Raw genomic sequence first — 24,395 nt, forward strand, 5'->3', positions numbered from 1 at the left:
CTTGAATTTTCACAAGGTGCTTTACATACATAATTGCCCTTTTATCTCTGTGAGGTAGATGTTATTATCTTCAATATACAGATAAGGAAATAGACATTCAAAGAGATAACATACATTTTTCAGAGTCACATAGCAACTATCAGAGGTTGGATTTGACAATAAATGTGTAATTTAGGTCTAAAATTTCATTTACCTTATTTTCCTGATCCTGGATATCAATTTTATCATAGGAGAAAAACAAATAAAATGCTGCCAAAAAATAAAAATAAAAACATCTCCTCAATGGATAAGAGCTACTGATAACACTAGTCCTCAGCGTGTGCCCATACTCTGCACACACACAGCTGAGAAATACATTTTGAAAATGTTATTATCCATATTTTGCAGATGAAGAAACTGAGCCTATGATTACTCTATTGTTCAACATCTGAGGTAGGACTTAAATTCTAGGTCTCATCAATGTGAAGCACAATGTTTTTTGTTTTTCCCCCCACTACACCATATGTGGGGACTACTGGAAGAAGTAGGGAGACAGATTTTAGATAAATCTTCATGGAGCTTGTAGTCTACTGAAATATTATTCAACATTTCTACTATAAGAGTCAATTGTACTTCATCCTGTCACTGTATTTAAGTTTCATTTTATTTATCTGTCTAAAGCAACCTTTTCTTAAACCTTGGAATTCACTTAAACTTCTAATATCTTAAAAAAAAATAAGCTTTTTAATTTTCAAAAGATATGCATTGATAATTTTTCAACCTTAACCCTTGCAAAACCCTGTGTCCCAATTTTCCCCCCTTCTCCCCACCCTCTCCTCTAGAGAGCAAATAATCCGATAAAGGTTAAACATGATAAAAATATATGTTAAGTCCAATATATGCATACATATTCATACAATTATCTTGCTGCACCAAAAAAATCAAGTCAAAAAGGAAAATCAACGAGAAAGAAAATAAAATGCAAGCAAATAACAACAAAAAGTGAAAATGCTAAGTTGTGGACCACACTCAGTTCCCATAGTCCTCTCTCTTGGGGTAGATGGCTCTCTTCATTACAAGGTCATTGGAACTGGTCTGAATCGTCTCATTGTTAAGAAAACTTCTAATATCTTAATGCCATTTTCCTTTAACATCAGTTTCATTTACCTACAATTGCATTATATAGTTCAAAGTACACTTGGGTTTAAATAGATGAGATACTAAATAATGGAGCAGCTAAGTGGCACAGTGAATGGAGTGCAATATCTGGAATAAGGAAAATTCCTCTTCCTGAGTTCAAATTTGACCTCATACAGTTACTAGCTATGTGACCTTAACCTTTTTTGCTTCAGTTTCCTCATCTGTAAAATGAGCTGGAGAAGAAAATGGCAAACCACTCCAATAACTTTGCCAAGAAAACCCCAAATGGGGTCATGAAGTCAGACTTTGACTGAAAACAACCCAAACTAAATAATTCTCTCATGCTGTCATTATTTAAGTTCCATGTGGCATCTGACAACACAGTAGCTAATGATGAGGTCCTGAATGGTTGGTTTGGTGACCAGAGAGAAATTGAAGTAGTGGGACAGGCAGGAAGAAGGCTCTGATAGAGATAAATTTAGTTCCATAGTCCCACCCTCTGTGAGGGTAATCCAGTCAGAAATCCAAGTTTTGTTAAATTCTCAAGGCTAAATTTTCTCTATAAAAGAGTTTATGGCCCATGGTATTGCTACTGCCTTCCTTTAGGTCAGTCAGCCACTATATTCTGTCTCATGATATTTTTTCCCTTACCTGTCCCCTGCCCCATGTCAAATTGTGTCTCCCCTAACCCTACTATGCTTTTCAATCCCACTTTTCCTCCTTATAGTTAACTAACTCTTTTAGAATTAAGTAACTCAGGATTTAATCTGGCAGCTAAGAGTATGCCCCAATCTCATGGGCTGTTTCCCATGGAAGGGAAGGACCCTCAGAATTTCTAGTCAGAACAGAAAACAATTGTTATTTAAACTCATTCTAAATGATCAAAACCTAAACAATGAACATCAGAGATTTGATCTGGACCTTTTACTGGCCATTCAATGAAAGCCAGAATGATTTAGGTTTAAAGCCATGGTGAAGTAGCTCTATTTAAAACAATGTTTTTGTTTTTGTTTTAAAGCCTGTTTTTCAGAGCTATATTTCAAGAAAAAAAATTAAAATTGTACAGGACAAAAGTAAAATTTTCACCTTTTTGAAAAGCAAATAAAGAAGGAGAAGAAAAGAAATAATAACTTATCTCAATTTCTATTTCAAATGGGTCTCCAGAGAGCAACTACTACTACTCAGATAATGTGGTAAAGGCAGTTAATTTGAAATTTTTCTTCAAGTACTTGATTTATTCCTTCCCACAAAATATGTACAGCATCTATAAGAAGAATAAACTTAAACTCAGATCATGATAGTAGTGTGACACACTTGTAAGAAACATATATGACAAGGTTTAACAAGGTTTTATCACCTTCTCTAGATACCTCTCTCTCTCTCTGCATGTGTGTAGAGATTACATACAGATTTCTTATTGTTGTTCAGGTCTATACTTTATAAAAAGAAAAACTTAAGCCCTTTCCTGCTGCACTGACAAGCAGCTGTCTAGGTTTTGCTTGAACACTTCTGGAGATAGAAAACTCCAGTCACTGTGACTTCATTTAAGCCATTGATTTAAAATGTGATCCTATTAAGACCAAGGATAGCTCTCCAAACATAAATAGGGATATTCTTAGTAGTGACATCTTCAAATATCTGTGACAAAATATCTTCATATTCAGAGAGTTCAAATGCAGAGTTCTTTAGGTGATACTATTTCAAGGACAGAATTACAGACAGTGAGTTCTTTAGAAATACTCACTAATACCTACTAAGAGAAAGCAGGAAGAAAATAGATTAATTCCAGTTTAAGTAATAATGGGCCCATTTTGGACAAAACCAATTTATTACCAACCCACAAAGAATGTGTCTGAATCTAGGGAAATTCCCATCATTTTAATTTCCAGTTTTTCTTTTTTAAGCTTTTGACATAAATATTCTATGTTCACTTTTTTATTTTTATTAATCTGAAATTAGTATAGTACAGGCTCCTCACCATTGTGCTTTAGCATCATGCTGCAAGATTCTGGGTTATAGGGATAGCCTAATAAATTATTTGACAAGAAATGCAGAAAAAATCTTTGTAATTCACAGTTCTGACATAATGAAAAGCTTATAATTCACTAGTGTGACCTCACAGCTGTGAATTACAAGTTTCATTTGACTTGTTCACAATTTGTCTTTAAATTTATACTATGAAAAGTGAGAACCATATTGTCAAACTGTCACTCCATATTGATACATCACTGCAGAAGATGAAGAAACATTTTGTCAAAGAGCAAAAAAAAAAAAAAAAGAAAAAAATACCCTAAAAAAGGAAGGAGCTTCATAGGGATTTAATGTAAAAGTATTTGAGGCAAGGTGAGGGTGACTAGAAAGACAGAATATACAGTGCTCTTATCAGTCTAGGCACTGAGAGAAGTGACAATAGGAAACTTGTGGAAAGAGTCCCAAAATTTTGAAAGGTTATCTGCTGGCCTCCCAGAAAATTCTAAAATCACAAGCTATTGTTTATCTAGTATGGTTTGGGAGTGATGTGTTGCAGTGCATTGAGAGGTTCTTTATGCAACATAAGAAGATTGGATAATAGTAATAACAAATATCAGCAAACATTTATATAGCTGTTCAGGTCTTTATGTAGGTTATCTCAATTAGTCCTCACAATAGTTCTGAGAGGTAGGTACTCATATAGATGAGAAAATTGAGGCTGAATGGGGCTCAGTGATTAAATACAGCTATTTAAGCATTTGAACTCAGGTTTTCCTGACCCCAAATCCTATGTTCTATCTCCTTTGGTATCCAGATGCATTATGTTCTTTTAATGCATTATCTCTGTGTGATCAAGGTTAAACAACTTATTCAAAATCATACTGACAGTGAGAGACAGTTGCAGAGCAGCTGTTAATTTGTATCAGCAGAGAGGTTTTGTTTTTGTTTTTGTTTTCTGGGTCTTTGCTATATGGTTGACATTATGGTTCCAGAAAAAAAAAAAAAAGCTAAAGAAAAACAGCTATTAAAACAAACAAATAACCAAATTTATAATTATATCTTATGGGACTCACTTTCCACTGTTAATTAACGCTATATGTCCAAACTCTTACCCTTCAATTATATCCAATTCTTATGACTAAAGATACTCTATGTTTGTTGCTAGCATAGTTGACCAAAACATATGGGGGCTATCAAATATTTGGAAACCTGTCTTTTAAAGTGTTTCCCAAGCAATCATATTCTCCTTCTGCATCATTAAATATATTTATGTATATATTTAATTCTAATTGAATATATATATATATATATATATGTATAAATTGAAATTGACCTTCTAAGAGATTGTCTAGTCCAATTTCCCACCCAATGAAGGAGTTTCATCTGTAACATTAGATTTTAAGTTTCTATTTTATCTATGACATTTGATTGTAAGCTCCTTAAAGACAGTCACTATTTGTTTTTATTTTTATTTAGATCCCCAGCACTTAGCACATATTTGGCCACATATTGTTGCTGTTTGATTGTTTTCAGTTGTGTTCTTCCTTTTCATGTCCCTTTTTGGGATTTTCTCGGTAAAGATAATGGAGTGGTTTGCCATTTCCTTTTCTAGCTCCTTTTACAGATGATGAAACTGAAGCAAAGTGGGTATGACTTACCGAGGGTTACACAGATAATAAGTGTCTGAGTCTGGATTTAAACTTAGGTCTTCTTGACTCCAGACCTGGCATTCCATTCATTTTGTCACCTAGCTGCCCCAATCTGACACATAGTAGGTGCTTGTCAAAATGTTTGTCAAATTGGCTTTCAAATAGTTGTATAAATATTGCTTGCACATCTCTGGTATAGATGGACATCAATCACAACAACTCACAACTTTATTTTTAGATAGCTTCAATCCTTAGATCCTTCCCCCCCCCCGCCCCTTCTAAAGGACCAAAATCTATCTCTCTGAGACTTCCTTCTATTGGTTCTAGTCTTGTCTCTAGAGAACAAAACATAAATAAGTCCAATATCTGTTCTAAATGACAGATATGAATGTTCCATATGAAGGTACTACTATCAAGTCCAGATTAAACACCCTATGTTTTCTCAACTAGAATAGTGTCACGAAAGCTAAAGCAGCTAAGTGACAGTCCTTGCCTTCACTAACCAGCATCAAGAAGGCTTGAGTTCAAATCTATTCTCAAATATTTATTAGCTGTGTGACTCTGGGCAAATCACTTGATATCTGTCTGCCTCAGTTTCTTCATTTGTAAAATGGAATTAATAATAATACCTCTCAGTATTTGTAAAGCATTTTGCAAACATTACAATGCTATATAAATGCTAACACTAACTATTATTATCATTGTTATTTTTCTTATATAGTGAGGTTCAAAAGTATAATGAGTTATTTGTAAGGTAATGTGGTTCCTATCACTAGAAGTCTTTGATCAGAAACTGAATGATAGGTTGTTGGGGATTTTGTACACTAAATGATCTGAGGTTTGTTTATCTGCTATAATACTATACAATTATTGTTTCTACATTGTGATCTTCTCATTGTGATTTTTCTATACCATGGGTTGGTATAAGAAAGTAAATAGAAATGTTTTGAACATTTTTGTAGAAATTGCAAATGACATGCAAAAACCATCAGATAATTTAGAAAAAGTTTAGAAACTCAGAAACGCATAAAACATATGTATAGTATTATATAATATTGACATAATTTATATTTTAATATAATAATGATTCAGACTTCATCTTTTTATGAAGAGAGGGCTAAAAAATTTTACATGGATTTTCCAGATCACAGGGATGCCTTACTCCTAACCCCTGTGGAAGGGATAATTGTATTTTCTATAATTTAAATTTGAGACACTCTGTCTCATTTAAAGTAACTAGATGCTTTCCTGTCTTTTTATCAATTCATTAATTAATTCAACATTTAATGGGGGAGGCACACAGTTTAGATGAAATATGGTTCCTGCTCTCATAGAACTTAGGATCTCCTGGGGATTTTGCTAATATCAACTTTAGTTCTCTTTTTTTGGCTTATCTTTCCATTTGCAGCCAGATGGCTCAGTGGATACAGTCCTGGACCTAGCCATCAGAAGACCCAAGTTCAAATCTGGCTTTGGACACTTACTAGTCATATGACCCTGGGAAATTCCCTTAACCTTCTTTGCTTTTGTTTTCTCACTTGTAAAATGAACTGGAGAAGGAAATGGCAAGCTACTCCAGTATCTTTGTCAAGAAAACCTCGAATGAATGGGATCACAAAGAGTCAATCACAACAACACAAATGACTCAACAATAACAACTTGCAGTTTGAACATTATTCTTTTTGGTATGGAACATAAAAACAAAGTGGCATTTGAACAATTTGGCCTATTTTTAGGAAGTTGCAGGGATATGGGAAGGAAAGGAGTTTCTAGAAAGAAATTATCCTCAATGCTCTTTCCCATTATAAAGATAATGCAGATGTAAGGAGGAGACCTTTAAAAGTTCTCCTTCTTATTTGGTGAATTATTTAAGAGCTTGAAGCTTCACTAAATCATTCTGGTTTTGTGGGGTGGCCTTTAGAAATAACTCTTAAAAGAGATGGCAATGGAATCTCACATCAAACTTCAGGTCAATGAATATCATTTGAATGTCCTGTTTTCAGAGGCATTTATTCTTTGGAAAATTTTAATGTTCAGCCAACATTTCAGCATCCTATGACTTCCTCAGGGTGTTGGAGGAGGCATCTCCTTTGCAAACAGCTGTTCAGTCTGATACCACCAGGGCCTTACGATGTATTTATAGCTTTGGAACTCACAGCTACCTATGATTTATACATATATGTAATAAAAAAGTAAAGCCTTCTAACTTATAGGGGGTATGGAATCCAATCAGTTTTGATTTTTATCAAACCTTCCTGTCTCTTAATTATCATCCATTGGAGTGTTTTTCTTCTTTTAATCTGCACATTTTACACTTTATAACTTAGATTAAAAAGGTTGTTTGGGAATTTCATAAGCTTGCAAATAAAGAACAAAATGCCATAATGAAACTACAATTTTAATGATGAAGCTGTGATTACAACAGAAGCATTATAATTAATGCTAAAATAAAGCAATAATTCAGCTTGTTTTTTCATTCCAATGATGCTACAGTTACCAGGATTAGGACAGATTTACTATTGCTTGAATGAAATGAAGTCTAGCTGTTTGTTTAGTGAGTGTCTGTAGGGATAGAGTCTTGTGATAATGATGTCGTGAGACTGGCTTTCTGAGTGCAAGGCTTTAATATTTGCCATGGTGTTTTTCTAGGGAAAATCTCAAAAGTTTAATTTTTTTTCCAGTTGTAACTTTCCAAGCTTTTACTTTTTCATATGATAACTGAGAATAACCAAGCAATCAATTTAACAATCATTTAATAAGCATCGACTATGTTCCAGGCATCATGCTCTATCTATCTATTTATCTGTCTCTCTGTCTATCTATCTATCTATATCCATCTATCTATCTACATCTATATATCTATATCCATCCATCCATTTATCTATCTATCTATCTATCGGCTGTCATCTACCCTTATCTACCCTCTACTGGGCAGGAGTGTGGGGTGAGTTGAGTGACAGCATGTATTTCTGAGGGCATAAAGGGGATTTGGATTCTATCTATTATTCCATTAGTACAGGGAATTCTTGGATGAAGGAAGTATTTCTATCAGTGCAAGGTAGCATCTTCCCTATAAGCTCCCTGAAACTCTCTTCAAGAATTGTGTAGCACACTGAGAAAGTAAGCGACTCATCTAGGATCACACAGCCAGGACAAGTGAGAGACAATCTGACATAACAGACAGAGCTGATATCTCTTGTTCAGATGGGGAAAACTAGTTTAAATCTTGCCTCCAATAAAAGTATATAAAGGATGGATGCAAAATAAATTAAAAATTGATCAGCTAGTCTAGGGTGAGGATGGAGAACTGATCTAAAAAAATAAAGTAGTTTCCTTTCGTTAAATAAATCAGAGGAAATGTGATAGCTGGCAAACTCCTTATAGCAGTGGACTGAAGGATGCCTTTTGCCTTGGTCAGGAAAGAAACAATCTGGTCAGTTCTTTATCAATGAATTGCTGAAGGTAGAATTCTGAGGTTTCCTTTGCCACAGTCTGGGACACCTCAGCTTTACCTGCTGTATGAGACACATAAATCTCCTTCATATCTTCTTCAATAAGCACACGCTAGAGGTTAATAATGTGGGGATGTTTGATTCCCTGCTGTTTTAAATAATTTCATGGAAAACCTAATGCAGTAGGACACTAGTTTAGAAAGGTTATTACCCTCATCAAACTATGGCACTTCTTTCCTATTATTTTCTACCAATTTCTAGGTCTTATAGCTCCTCTCCCTTCATTTACCACAAATGATTCTTCAAAATGGCCCTCTGTGGTTGGGTGGAGACAGTATTGAGGAAAGCTTAATCCTTAATCAGTGCCCTGTCAATGCTAGTAGTCAAGGGAATCTTTCTTCCTTTCTCGGCTTGCTGGATTTTAGGTACAATGCATAGAACCCAGAATTCATTGCACTGTTGTCATTGAAACACATCCCCTGTCCTCTAGTCAGGGAGACCACATATAAGAGCTCTTTAACAGAATCTGACCCTTCAGCCTTATTGGACAGTTCATAGCAGATCCCTATAGTGCCTCAGAAGAGTCAGGTCTTTAGTCCCTACTTCACATTAATCCTAAAGTTAGTCAGCACAGAGGCTGATTTACTAGAGGACCAAGTTGTTAGTTCAATTCAGTTTGAATTGAACAAGCATTTGTTAAATGACTTCTGTATGCAAAGGATCACACACAATATTATAGGTTGGAGATTTTTTGGATTGGGCCTATGAATGACATAAGGCACTATCCAGGAATGGAACTTCTATTATCAAAGATCTCCATCAGCTTTTCAGACTCCATTCTCTGTTTCCATTCCATTCCATTTCCATTCCAAACTCCATTCAGTATTTCAGACAGATACAAAGACAAAAACTAAAACAAAAAGTGCATAGCCCTCAAGAAATTTACTGTCTCTGTGGAGGTACAATATGTACACAGATGAGTAATTTTAGTAAATATAAAATAATCTGAGGAGGGACAAGGCACTAACAACCAGGGAGGAGATTAGGAAACTGAACGGATACAGAATATAATAAGCATAACCAAGAAAACAATCATGATTTGGTTTGTTGGTTAACTAGAAAAAAATGACTGAGAAAATGTTAATATTGTGGATTAAATTTTAAAGTGTGTCATGGGCAAGATTTTTCTTTTTTGTTTTTAGACAGCTGGTTATTAAATATATGCTAGCATATTGACCTCCAGTCTGACAGTAAACTCCTCGTCAAGACAGAAAGTTAGAAGTCTATTAGGGTAGAATATTTTATACATTGTCAGATGCAGTTATTACATTGAATGTTTTTGCTTAGTTGGTTTTATTTGTTACAAAGAGATTTCAATATAGGGGAGTCTTTGAAATAACTGTAGAAAGTATTGATCTTGGTAAAGCAAAATGCGTCCTTGAAGGTGATCCTAAGACATGACATCTCATATGTATGCAAGATTTCATGACATATAGCTACAACAAAATCAAATAGAGAGCATTTGCCAGAATTAACTACAGTGTCAAATGACAAAAAGCATTTTCTACTGATAGGAAGATTATTAAATGCCCTTGTTTATATAGAATATTAATTATGTCTAATCTTTGAAAAGTATAAAACATTCTCAATGAAATTTTATAATAAACAAAAGAGTTATAATTATCCTAACAAGAAAAACAGAATGGATGAAAAAATAACACAAATACACAAACATATATGTGTATACATGCACGCACACACATATATATGTTGCTAAGTGGGCAGCCTTTTAGATTGTATATATATGTGTATATACACACACACACACACACACACACACACACATATATCTTAGACATGGATTGTGGATGAATAACAAGCTGCATCTAGAACTGAATAGTAGGAAACAGTCAAGCCTAACCATGTTTGACAAATCAAATTGTCATTTCAGTAAATCCAAATTATTCACTTTTACAAAACCTGATCTCTTTAATACCATATTCTTTGGGTGAAGTCATGAGAATACCAGAATCTCTAGAAAATTACAGTTACAAATATTCCAGAGGCCTGGGTGGGCATAAACAGACTTCAAACCACATATTGACAATAACTATTTGTAAAGAGTGGTAAAAAAGGTGGGGGATCAAAGAGAATACATAATTCATTAAGAAAGAAGGTGGATTAATCATATATTAAGAATGAAAAATGATAGATGGCACCCCCAAATATTAAAAGAATATTTTAAAGTTCAATTGCTAGATTGTCTACAGAGGAACTTTAGGAAAACATGCTCCAGGTTTCTCCAATTTAGGGAGTTTATTCTGTATGTTTTAAAGAAGCACTCACATTAATGAAAAGACATGGTTTAAAATCAGGTTGGCTCCTATTCTGTTATGTCCAGGATTAGCACTTTTTCTTTTGTAGATATTTAGTCATGATCTCTCCTTTTTAAAAATGGGAGCTTCCCTAAGGACAGTATTTCATGTTTCATTTTTTAAATTTGTATCTCTAGTGCCCAGCACGTAGTAGGTCATGAGGTCTTCAGTATTAGGGTGGTTAGCAGAGAGATTGATTCCCTAGGCAGGTTCTGATAGAGGTGAGTTTAACTCCATTGTCTCATACTCTGGGAAGGTGATCCAATCTGAAATCCAAGTTGTGTCAAACTCCAGAGACTCACTTTAGGTAAAGGTCTTGAGCAGTCTTATCTTGCCAGGCCTTGTCAGAAATTCCAGTCGTGTCCCTAATATTAAATTTTCCCTATAAAATCTGTTTATGGGCCATAACATGGCTGCTGCCTTCTTTGGGTCAGTCTCGTCCAGCACTCTGCCTCATGATGTCTTTCCCCTTCCCCTTCCCCTATGCCTCGTGGAATCTCCAACTCAACTATGTTTCTCAACCCCACTTCTCCTTATAGCTAACTCTTTTAGGGTGCTAAGTCCCTTTCAGGATTTAGCCTGCCACCTAAGTTCATGCCCCAACCTCATGGAGTGTTTCCGTTCTACTGGGTAACTGTGAGTTCTTCTGAGGAACTTGTTTTTCATATGCTCTCCCAAATCTATTTCATATTTACCATTCCTAGTCTCTGCTGTATCTCTTCATTTTGTCTGTAACCTCTTCCCTAAATAAATCTAACTTTTGCCAAAGAGAATGGCCAATGTGAATTTTTCACATGACCAAGTCCCAATTTTTGTTACCTATCATCATCTGGTGTCCCTATCACTCACCCACATCATTTTGGTTCCTTGAACTATATCATTTGGTGCCAAACTCTGCATCATGAACCACATTAGTAGGTAGTTAAGAGTTTGCTGATAGGTTTTATGCATGGGATAGAGAAGAAAGTTTCAAAGAGGATTAGTGACTAGTTGGAAAATAGAAATGATAGTTTTATTCAGAGCCTATAGTACACAATACTTATCAAAATTATAGTATTATTTTTAATAAGTGTGCATTTCTGAAGTATATTCCAGTTTGATACTTTAGGGAATTCAACTAATATAAATTATCACAGGTGCTTTATATAGAGGTTTCATTTTGTAAGAGAAAGAAAGACCAGACTCAGGGGAGGTAGGAGTCAAACTGGTGAACTTGAGTATGGCTACCAGAAAAGAACTCTTCTCTTTAGTTAAAGTTACTGGACATTTTCATGAGGCTCCGGGAGACAGATTGGAAAAGAAAAGGGATAATCAAAACAACTATTCCCAAGTGACATTAAAGAGAGGGTGAAGGTCTGTGTAGAAAAATGTGCTTCATTTTGTATTCCACCTAAGCTGTGTTAATTAGCCAGTGCATTATTAAGAATATATGCAAAAGTAAAGTAGTATAATTTGATAATGAACATTGGAAAGAAAGTGAGAGAAAGAGAGAGAAAAAGGAAGAGAGAGAAAGAGAAAAAGAGAGAGAGCAAGCTACCTACCAACGGCATTTTAAAATGCATTTTGAGATTTGAGCTAATAATGTGAATGACATTCAGTGAGATTGCCAAATGCTGGTAATTTACTTTCATTTTCACATTAATGTGGGCCCACCTGTGATGAATTGGAAACTAAATAAGCACATCAGTTTTAATTAGATATTTCGGAGACTGGATCTAGTTAAACAGCGGTATTCATTCTTATCTATTAAATAGTCAAAGAGTTCAACACATTCTTCAGAATAAGTTTTCTTCTCTTTCCACTTTGCCTTTGTTTTGCAAATATTCTTTCCTAATGGAGTTTTTTTGAATGAAAAAGACGCTAGACTAGTGCAAATGAATTTCAAAACTGCCAGACCTGAATCTGAAGAGGATAATAATCTCACCCAGTTGACTAATTGGAATTTTTCCGGACTAAGAAAAATGAATTCTGAGACCTTTTAAAAAGATTCCAATAACATTGTGTTTGGCTTGGAGTTGTTGTCTGGCAGATGATATGAATTTCCACTTACAGCTTGATGGAATGATTCTGAGCTATATGAGAGAAAGTGTATTGAAAAGTACTGGGTAGAGCTGCACTGTGGCTATGTAGGCTTGTTCACCATTGGTAATTCCAGATACTCATGCTGTGATTCCTACATAAGTGAACATTCAATCATTCCTCAGATTCAGAATGAGAAACATATACATATTTTGTAAGGATTTTTTAAAAAATATATTTTGGTCAAAACATACAAAGGAAAATCTTCATGCACTGAAACTTAGGCAATCCATAGATCAATAAAAATTTGTCATAATTGTTACATTTTTATTGACTCTGCTTATGTTTCTCTGGGCTATGTGTGATAGGAGGCAGAGTTTACTAGTGTTTGTGGGATTTGGGAGACTGAGCCCAGAGAGACTGTTGCACTGTGGGGGCCTCTTCTGGGATAAGTATCAGACCCTTTACATTTGTGAGAACCATTTGGAAAGATTCTCCACCCAGGACTCTCATTATTGTATACTGTAGTTTGTCAGATTCACTAAAGAAAAATTGACATTTTTTTCCACATTGATATTAGACTATAATTGTATAAAGTTCATTTTTCTGGTGCTTTATCTTGCAAGTCAGATTAATTTCTTTAAGATAACTTTTGTTTGTTTGAATACATGAGTGTTATTATCTGTTGGATTATCATATCCTTCTGAGTATGAATTTTAGATTATAGATTTTTGCATCCTCAAAATTCTTGAGCTGCCAGTTCTCCTATATTCTCCCATGATAGTTCATGCAAGTTTATTTATTTACAATTTTCTTTTTTGCTTTGAAGCAGTTTTAGACTGTTTGCCTCGTTTGTGATAAATAGTAGAAGCTTGTCTGAGATCTTTATGGCCTTTCAATCCTTAATATGAAGTTTTCTTGCTAGTCTACACGTCCTTTGTAATCATATCTACATGCCTTTTCCCATTTGGGGGTCCTATATCTTTTTGAGGGTTTTCCTGATGTTTTTCTTTTAAGTTAACATGTTTGTTCTAGTGAAAGGTACACTTGTTGTATAGGGATCCCTGAAAAAATTTTGGTGTATCATGTGTAGAAAGGGACATCTAGAGATTCTCTAAGGCACCATGTGAAGGAATCATTAAAGGGTTTTCATTCAGTATAATTTGGATTCTTACCCAAGGCTGAAGTGTTACTTCTAGTCAACTGAAGGTCTCTAATTCCTATGGAGAAGATTCCACATATCATGGGAACTCTATAGGACAGGATTTCCTCTGAGAAGAAGGTTTAATTTCCTGTAATTCTTTCTCTTTTCTTTATTGTTTTAGGTTGAAGAAGGCCTTTTGCAGGCATTAAGACTCATAGCAACCAATGTAAATTTTTAAAAATGACTTTTATTTGTTAAATTGTATTATCAGGTCTTTGGAAGTATGTTAATTTTTCCATTTGAGAATTGGAACTTTTCCTTAAATTCTTTACTATAAGACACTGAAAAAAGTCAAGGATAAAACCTTCTCAAGTCACTAGAAAGCTATCTAATATCTAAGATTATGGATTTTGACAAAAACCCTTCAGGTGATTTGCTGAGGACTGCAAGTGTAAGAAGGGCACTCCACACTTCTCAGCTTTAATTAACTTAACTAATAAGATATTTGATGCCCTAATAACTAGATTTTATAAGAATGCTTCTTTGAAAAAGTTAGGCAATCAATTAAGTGTTTAATCCAGGTAGGAATAATTCTTAAACACTTCTGTTGAATTAACCAACCAAAAGTATAAGCTAGATGTGAGCTGTTTCTAATCACCTCTATCAAAGATTTAAACTAGGTAACAATTGAATGAATTTAGATGAAGAAACCCAGGAAATATTTTGTGCTTTGTTGGAAAGAATTGGTCATTCCCTTAGTGCTTTGATAAAACAACAAATTAGTTTGGATTCTGGCATTATAATAGTAGACAGGTTAGGGGTGGAGTTGCTCCAGCCAAGACCCTGAAAGAATTATTTGTGGGATGGGACAAAGTGGGAGAGGCAGTAGAGAGAGTTTCTTATCTTCTTCCCCTTTCCCTTGACTAAAAGAAAACCATGTAATCTTCAGAAAGTTTGGAAGGTTTGGTCTTACTTTTGTGTATTTGTGACCTGAGTGCCTCAGTGGAAGATGGAGACATCTACACTGGTAGCTTATAGAAATGCTATGGACAAACCAGATACACTGAGCACAGGTTCAGGACTCTACAAGGGCACTAATCTTTGGAGCCTAGCAGAGAACTACCCAAAAGGAGAAGTTTCATAAAAACACCTGAAAGGGAGGAAAGGGTTTCCAATAATCAGGAGATGTGGGTTAGCTTTTGGCTACATGGATTCTCTGTGTCTGAATAAACTCAGGATTTCTTGTGGGAGACTGTGTTCAAGATTTTTTTGGTATGGAGGGGAAGGGATGTTTTTGTAACAACTGATCCTACTAAAGCAGCTCAGTAAATCTCCCTTCCAAAAACTATTTAAATGTCTGGTTACTAATCAATGAGAAGTACATCATTGAAGCAAAAGTATTAAAGTATTAAAGAAACAACAATTTTAGGTAGTCAGTCATGTTCTGGGGACCCTGCCTGCCAGATATGTCTTATTAAGTCAGTGATGCTCTCCACATCACTAACATAATAGGACAAAAGCACAGCAATATTACACCATATTTCTTTTTTCTACTAAGCATCTTTAGCTTCTTTCTTATTTTTGTAGAGTTTTTCAAGATTTCATTAAAGATCTAATAATAGTGACCTTTTATTTAAAATTCATCTGGAAGCCATGATTCATTAGGAATATTTACTATGTTTGGGGGAAGAGAGAATAATATCTGTGGGCAGTTTGGTAAGTAGGTATGGGTAGATCAGTGCTCATTTTATTCTTTGTTCAGTCATTTCCACTTTAAATTCAGCGAACTAGAGCAACAACCTATGGAATATTTAGTATTCAACAGTTGGTATTCAATACTGAGTCCTGGTGTGGCAAGTCTTAAGCAAGAGGAAATTATTCTTTTTTTCCTCCCTGTCTTTCCTTTGCCTTTCTTGGTTCCCTTCCAGAATAAGTGATCAAACTCCAAACCAGGAGGCAGCCTTCAAACTTGGAGAAATGAGATTCAGTAGCATGTTATTCTCTTCTATGACTTGAGCCTAAATCCACAATAGAGCAGTGTTACTTGCTAGTGAAATCCATTCTGGCAAAACAGACTACCAGACCTCACAAACCAACTAAGACTTGACTGGTGTGTTTTGTTTGCAGAGGGGAGTCTGTAATGTCTGATGTTCAGATAATAAATAATGAATGTGATTTTTCTCTTCCTCCCATTTTAATGCTTTCCCTAGCACTTTTCCCTCCAGCCTTATGAAAGGACAAGAAAAGAGGGCATATTTAGGGAATTCTGGAGGGGGGGAGAAAATGTCTGCTGTACCAGCTGTATCTGAAACATACTCTGTTGGTTGTCATCTGTTATGTATTAGTAAAATCTAGGGAAGGAAATTTCATATAAGGGAATTATATAATCTATACATTATCAGCAATAGAGCCAACTCTCAAACTTATATCTTGGTGTTTAATCATTTCCATTGTGATTAGTACTCAGGCACTCAGGTTCATATCATGGTGCCTTTAGTAAGTAATTGTTTGGTTTTACTTGGTGACCTCTGTGAACTTCAATTCCCATATATATGTATGTGTATATATATATATATATATATATGATGAAAGGGGCTATAAGAGGTGATTTTTAGGGTTTTCTTCCAGCTCTAAAAACTATGATTATATCTTTATTAGTAGAACAAATAATTAAAACTCCAAATAATAGCTAAATAATAAAAATATGGTAATGAATGTAGGAATAAAAAGTATTTATTATTCATTGTCTGTCAGATGTACTGGGGATACAAACACAAGAACAACATTCAAGAGCTTGCTTTCTATTGGGGAAGCTTCACATATAAGAGAATAGTGGTCAGGGAAGATTGTTTTGTCTAGAGGGTCACATGGATGCAAAGTAGGGATAAAAGTTAATTGACATCTGGCCCATCATCAACTGTCTTGATTTTTGTCTGAACACTGGTCTTTGGTTACTCTGGAGGACAGAGTGAGGCCGATGACTTTGAGCAGCTCTGTCTCACTTAAATCCAATTGACACTCAAGTCAAGATATCATCTTCATTTCTTTGAGACTAAAAGATGAATAGCTGGTCCAAAATCAATGGTAGTATTCAATTGATTCCTATTTCCAGAACAAGAGGTGGAAAGTATAGATGACTACTTTATATATAAAGTCTGGTAGCCTCTCTCTCTGAGTAGAGCATCCTCATCCTGTCAACCATTGACTCCCCTCATTGGTAGAAATCAGTTTCTCTTGGAGAAGAATGGTTGGAGGAGATTCTAGAGATATCTATTTACTCTCTCTTTGAGGCATAAGACAGCTGTATTTGGACAGTACACATGCAACATAACATACACGTATATATACACACATATACCACTATACTAGCATTGTTACAATGCTTCAAAATTTGAAAAGTGCTTCAGAAACATCTTTTTGTGCTCACAATAATCACTAACATAATGAATGGGACAAAAGCATTTTTTATATAGCAATATTACACCATGTTTCTTTTTTCTACTAAGCACCGTTATCTTCTTTCTCATTTTTTGTAGAGATCTTCAAGATTTCCTTAAAGATCCAATAATAGTGACATTTTATTTAAAACTCATCTGGAAGCCATGATTCATGGCTTTCATGGAAGGTAGTTGTTATTATTATTATTTCACATATGAGGAAACTCAGAGAAGCAAAATTTAAGTGACTTTCTGCAGACTACATAGCTAATTGTCTGAGTCAGGATATGAACTATGGTCTTCTTGGCTCCTTGTCTAATATTCCATCCATTATGCCATCTTGCTGCCTCAGATTATAATTTCACTGGGGAGATTGGTGCATTTAGGGACATCAGAGAGTAATCAGTGTGCTGGTGCAGTTAGGTGACATGTTTGATAATGGGAGCATTTTGGAAGATGGTGTCAGAGCCAGGAAAGTATGTGCCCATGAATGTAGATGATGAGAGTTCCAACCTACACTGGTGCATTTTAGAAGTATCCTGGGTGTAGTTGGGTGTAGCGGTGATGATTCCTTACTTTAGTGCTTCATGGTTTGCCATATAAGTCCTTTTTTTCTATGTTACCTAGGCATGAAGGGAATATAGCGAAAGGATAAATGGCTTTATTTTGGATACCCATATATACCACAAATACTTACACCATACATATACTAAGTGTGTCCTTGAGCAATGCTAAAAGATCTAAGATTTCATTATATAATATATCTGAATCATGGGAATAAATGAAACTGTCCTTATTTTTCTGTTTCTGTAGAGTACCTTAGGGGAGAAAGGGGATAGGATACTAGATGATAATATAGGGATTAGAAATTTCCATGGATAAACCCCTGCATTCATAAACCATGAAGAGGTAATCATGATAGGGCTACCTAAATGTTACAATCTTTCTCTCAGTCTTTTCATTCACAGAAACATTAACAGTGTATATACCAACCTTAGTGAATGGGACTGATTGGATGAAGTTTTCTCAGTTTGAGACTAAGTCACATGATCCCTATCCCCAGAGCTGGAAGATGAAGTCTTGAACCCTGGGTTGCAGGGAGTCATATGGTTTCTAAAGGTCAGATCCTCAAGAAGTGACATGACCTATGGGAAGAAGATAATATTGGTGACCATTGGTCAAGGATGGTTACGTCTTTTTAGTCTATCCAATGAAAAGGCTCAGATCTTTTGTTTTTTAAATCTCCAACAAGCTGGAAGCTGGCCAGGTTTCACAAGCACATGTTGGGAGCTGGAATGGCTCTCAGGTGTGTGTCTGGGTCGCTCTCTGCAGGGACTAAAAAAATGCTTTCTCTTTGTACCTGAAGATGTCTCTGAGTAGTTAATTTGGGAAAAGGGGTCTAGCACCCATCTCACACATTAGGAAAACTGTGCCTTTATACTAATTTGGAATGATTGCTGAAATGAAATGAAAATTGTCTTTTTTTTTTGTTTGTTTGTTTCCAGTCTCATCATAGACCATGGTTTTACTAAGTACTTACACATAGCATGGTTGCCAGAATGGTATTGGAATTCTCAGTGGAGAAATTCATTAGAGGGTTACTGATTGCTTTGTGGGTTATAAACTTGATATTCCAACTTTAAACTAGCCAATGCCCCTGCTTTCTCTCTAATCCATTTGAAAATGAATAGTGAAGCAGTACCTGAAATTTTCATAGGGAAATAAGGAAAGAGTTAGGATAATTTTGGTCAGTTTACTTTTTAAAGAATATTAGATGAAACTTTTTGGAATTTTGCTATGACTATTAATTCAATATAATGATAGCTACATTTATATGTCATTTTAAGATTTGCCAAGAGCTAAAATATGTCATCTCATTTGATACTTACAACACATCTGGGGGTGGGTGCTATTATTATCTTTATTTTACAGATGAAGAAACTGAGGCTGAGAGAGATTAAGTACCTTGCCAAGGGTCTTACAGGTAATAAGTGTCTGAAACTAGATTTGAGCTCAGGTCTTCCTATCTCCAAGTTCAGCATCCTTACCTACTGCTTCACTTAGCTATTTAAACATCATTCAGTTTTAAAAATGAACAAAACTAATAACTTTAAAAACAATAATGACAAAAATTTTCTTAGGAGAAACATTTATGGAAAAGTCAATTATGGGAATTCTGTAGTGGAAATTACCAATAATATATGTGATTGACTTATCATGTTAGCATAATTAGGTTGGTAGATATCTTCTCAGAATATATATGGTGGATATATTTAGACTGTCAAATAACAGTTTTAGATAATCATAGGAAAAGAATCAAGAAAGCTGGAAATGTTAGAGAAATGTGTGTCAAATGCCAGACTGATACAGTAGGAGATGTGTTATTGCTTGACCTATGCTTTGGCTATCTGGACTAAGTTAAGTGACTTCTTGTATGTAATCCCAACAAGATCAATAAAATGGCAGCATTGAATGATAAATAGCTCCAGGGAGCTGGACATTGCTATAACTTTACTTGCTGAAACTATTTAGAACCCTGGAGTTATCAGTATTTTCATAAAGCCACTTGTAGGATTAATATAGATCTGCTGAAATCTTAGAGAGACATTTGGAAGCTTACTACAGAGCTCCTGTAAAGTGAATACATTTGCATTTATTCTGTGCCAAGATCACCCTTATTTGTGAAAATAATCCTTTTTATTGTACTAACAATGCAAGTACAAGTTAGAGAAATACACATTGGATTTGAAAAATAAGTTAACCCATAGGAAGAGAGGGAGGCTAGAGGTTAATAACTAAAACAATGTGTTTATGCTCATACCATAACCTTTTTATATACATGTGTACATATAGATACATACATATATAGATATAGATATAGATGTATAGATATATGTTCACAGACACATATCTCCATATCTTCATTTGGATATTTTTCTTCCTCTTCTATTTCTTACCATTTCTGGGCACTGGAGGAAAGCAGGAAATGGAGTTGAATTTCCTCAGAGCAATTACTATAAAAACATTTGCCTGGAGTTATTTCAATTCTGCGCTGTGGAGGAGCAGCTATAAACAAAGACTAGTTCTGCATTTTGCTGAAAAGATTTCAGGGAAGGATACTTGAGAAATCTTTTAGAGCCCTGTAAGAAAAGGCCCAAGATAGCATCTGAATCCAGGTTCTTGGGTGTCTAATGAGTGAAGTATCCAGCAAAATTTCACTTAACTGATAGCTGGCAGTTCTAGCAGTTCCAGCTGGAACACTGAAGAGCCTATGAATGCAGAGAATGGTGGTCATTACAAACCTAGTCAAATGAATGGAAGAGAATATGATGAGTTGCTATATACCATGTTATACCCTTTACTTTTGAGAACAAAATATTGGGGCAGATGTTCCCCTAACAATATAGTCTTTCGACACACTGGAAAAAACTGAGAGCAAAAGAATGGGTGGGTAGATTTGAGATATCAGATTTCATTAGGAATAATGGGGTTTTAAAATCAACATTATTTTTTTTTTTGTGAAAAGAACTCCAATTTATTATGCCATACAGCCTTGTTGATATACATTTTTTATTATTATTATAGCTTTTTATTGGCAAAATATATGCATGGGTAATTTTTCAACACTGACTCTTGCAAATACTTCTGTTCCAACTTTTCCCCTCCTTCCCTCCATCCCCTCCCCTTGATGGCAGGCAGTCCCATACATGTTAAACATGTTAAAGTATATGTTAAATACAATATATGCATACATATTTATACAGTTATCTTATTGCACAAGAAAAATTGCATTTAGAAAGAAGGTAAAAATAACCTGGGAAGAAAAACAAAAATGCAAGCAAACAACAGAAAGAGTACAAATGCTATGTTGTGGGCCACACTCATTTCCCAATGTTCTTTTGCTGGGTGTAACTGATTCTGTTCATTCCTGATCAATTGGAACTGATTTGGATCCTCTCATGGCCGAAAATAGCCACTTCCAGCAGATGATCTTCATATAGTATTGTTATTGAAGTGTATAATGAACTCCTGGTTCTGCTCATTAAATCAATTTTATTAACACTATTTTCTTTAAAGTAAGCCGTTCACTAAATCTAAACAAAAATAAGTAATCCTTTGAAGTCATGTAAAGTTGGAAAAGAGAGAAATCTCATAGAAATGGGAGTACAAGTCAAGTAGGTATGAATTATGATGAGATTAAACCATACTCTTAGAAAAAAATAACTAGACAAAACCTCAAGAAAAATAATTATGACTAGCTGTGATATGAGCATAGTGGGAATAAGTGACTTGATTCAGTCTGACATCTAGAAGTTCCTCATACATGCACAGTAGAAGTGAACTTTGACCCCTTCTTCCTAGAGTTTCATTTGGTGGCTTATGTAGATGATAAATTCTCTTCTGGCCTCACTCTCTAGGAGGTATATAAAGGTCCAAAACCTCCATTTAAAAAGGGTTCCTAGATCAGACATTTCTTCATTTCCCACCTGATTTTGCATTTTTTTTAGACCTCTTTGAATTTCTTCATCAACCCTTCTCTCTCTCTCCCTCCCTCCCCCAGTCATTCTGTAAAATCCAATCAGTTTTGATACTCATTCCTAATCAGTACATCAAACCCTTTGGATCAGATGATAGTCATGAATTCCAAAACCTTCATTTAAGGAAGGGACCCAGGTCAACCATCTTTTCATGTCCCACCCAGCTTTGTACTTCTCCTTCATATCTATTCCCCTTTCCTTTTTTCAATTTCTTTTTGTGTGTCTTCTCTTATTATATTTTGTTGAAGGCAGAACCTTTGTCTTTTCCCTCCATTTACATTCCCTCAAGACTGAAGAGAGTGAAAAGCATTTGTATCTGACTCTGACCCCCTTTGGGGTTTTCTTGAAAAAAAATACTGGAGTGAATTGCCATTTCTTTCTCCAGTTCATTTTACAGTTGAGGAACTAAGGCAAACAGGGTTAAATGATTTATATGTTCAAGGTCACACAGCTAGTATCTGAGATCAGCTTTGAACTCAGAAAGATGAATTCCTGACTCTACGCCCAGCATCCTATCCACTGCATCACTTAGATGCATATACATGTGCTCATTTTTGAAGGAAATGGCTATTATGAGTATCCATAAATTGCTTCCATGGGTGAAAGATAAATGGTTAGGTTATCAGTGTTCTGAAAACCAGTTAATTGCTCTTAGGAGAAATATCCAAATTATGTAAGGTTGAGGCAGAGTAGTAAGGATAATTAAAAGTTTTCTACTATAAGCTAATATTAATCTTGGATCCAGTCTGAGAAGAATGCTCTTGAATAGACATTAAAATCCACATTCCACAGAGTTAAGCTATGAGGCAACATTATTGCTTCACATTTTTTTCCGTTATAAGTTTCCATTCTAAGTCAAAAGTACTTGTCATCATTCATCTTCCTTTTCTCCTAAGGGAGTATGACCACATTTTTCAATTTCTTTGAATAGAACCACTGAATGTAAGTACTACAACTCTCTGAAAGGGAGCATGATGTAAAGGAAAGAGGGCTGGCCTAGAAAATGTGAAAATATGAGTTCAAGTTTCAAGTCTCATACAAACTGGCTGTGTAACCTGAGCAAATCATATGACTTGTAAATAAAGGCTATCAGTTACAGAGAAAATGTAGACTTGTATTGGTGGAAGGGATTTTCTTACCTGGTAGTCCCCTATACCAATGAAATTACAAGTCCAAAATTTAGCTGTAATTATAACAAATCACATTTATGTAGCTTTAAGATTCTTTTACAAAATACTATTCTAAGAAACCCTGCAGTCTCAAATGTTATTCCAAAGGAGTTCAAGTGGTTCATTCATAGTCTTACACTAGATTTCCATGCAATATTGAAGAACAAAATGAGCAGAAGAGAATATTACCAGTATTAGCAATATTATTTTAAAAATGACTTTGACTATTATAAACACTCAAATTAACTATACAGAATATAAAAAGAAAAACACTATTATCTGTATCTAGAGAAAGAATGGATAAATTGGTGTGCACAGAATAATTTTACATATGTATGTGTGTGAAGGCATATATGTTGTGTACAATATATATAATGTGTATATAAATACATATATATATATATACATAAATATACTTTTTAATCTAATGGCAGTAATCTCTAGGGTAGGGAGAGGAAGAAAAAAAGAAATTCACATGATAAATTTATTATATATCTAAAAGGAATAGCAAATTGCAAATAATAGATTTCCAGTTTCATATGCAATCATATTTTTTGTTTTTCTATGTTATGGAATTGCTCATTTTATTCCATAAATTAAAAATAAGTTAAAATTGTAAAATCCTTTAAAATAAAAAAAAAAGTCCACAATGTCTCACATAATGATTCATTTTAGCATTAAGTTAACTCTGGGATGTTACAAGTTATTCCAATGGAGTTCAAATTCTGTGACAAGTTTTACCATGGAAATTATGAAGAACCTTATCATCAAGTGGCTTATCACTGGTGATGAATTCCTTGGCCATGTCAATCCATGAAACAAAGAAAAATATTAAATGATTCTCAGATCTGTGTGATAATATTCTTTTGCTTCTCCAGGAATGATGGCTAGATAAGAAAGTAGAGAAGAGAGTATAAAAAATCACAGTTTTTATATTAAAAATTTAGTTATTGGTATTCTATATGTAAGTTTCTTGCTTAATGACAAATAATTAAACATTTTACTAGTAGAAGCAAATCACATAAATCTTGACATTCTCATGATACATTAAACCAGAAAACAAAATAATATTGAGCCTAAATGAAAGGTTGACTCACAGTTTCTCCTTTAGGAAAGTGACAAATAAGGACTTGGAAGAACTGGTTTTATCATATTACAAAGATACCTATAAATATCATTATATGGGCAATTTGGTCATCATATATTATGGTACTAATGATAAACATTTGGAAAAACATCATCATGGAAACTTACATTTTATGTAGTATCATCAACAACATAGAACAAGAAGGTAGATTCCAGGAAGACCCTGATAAAGAAGTTAAGTGAATATATATTTTATTATCCAATGATCTCATTATAAAAATGAGGAAGACTACAAAAAAAATTGGAAACATAGTTCAGGAGTAAGAAGAAAAGAAGCCAAAGACTTGCAGATCATATATTTATAAATACTTAAGAAAAGAAATTTGGGAGATAAAGGGCTGAATCTGAAAAACACTAAGTAAGATGCACAAATCCC

The sequence above is a fragment of the Sarcophilus harrisii genome, chromosome 1, assembly GCF_902635505.1.
Source record: "Sarcophilus harrisii chromosome 1, mSarHar1.11, whole genome shotgun sequence".
NCBI classification, from domain to species: domain Eukaryota; kingdom Metazoa; phylum Chordata; class Mammalia; order Dasyuromorphia; family Dasyuridae; genus Sarcophilus; species Sarcophilus harrisii.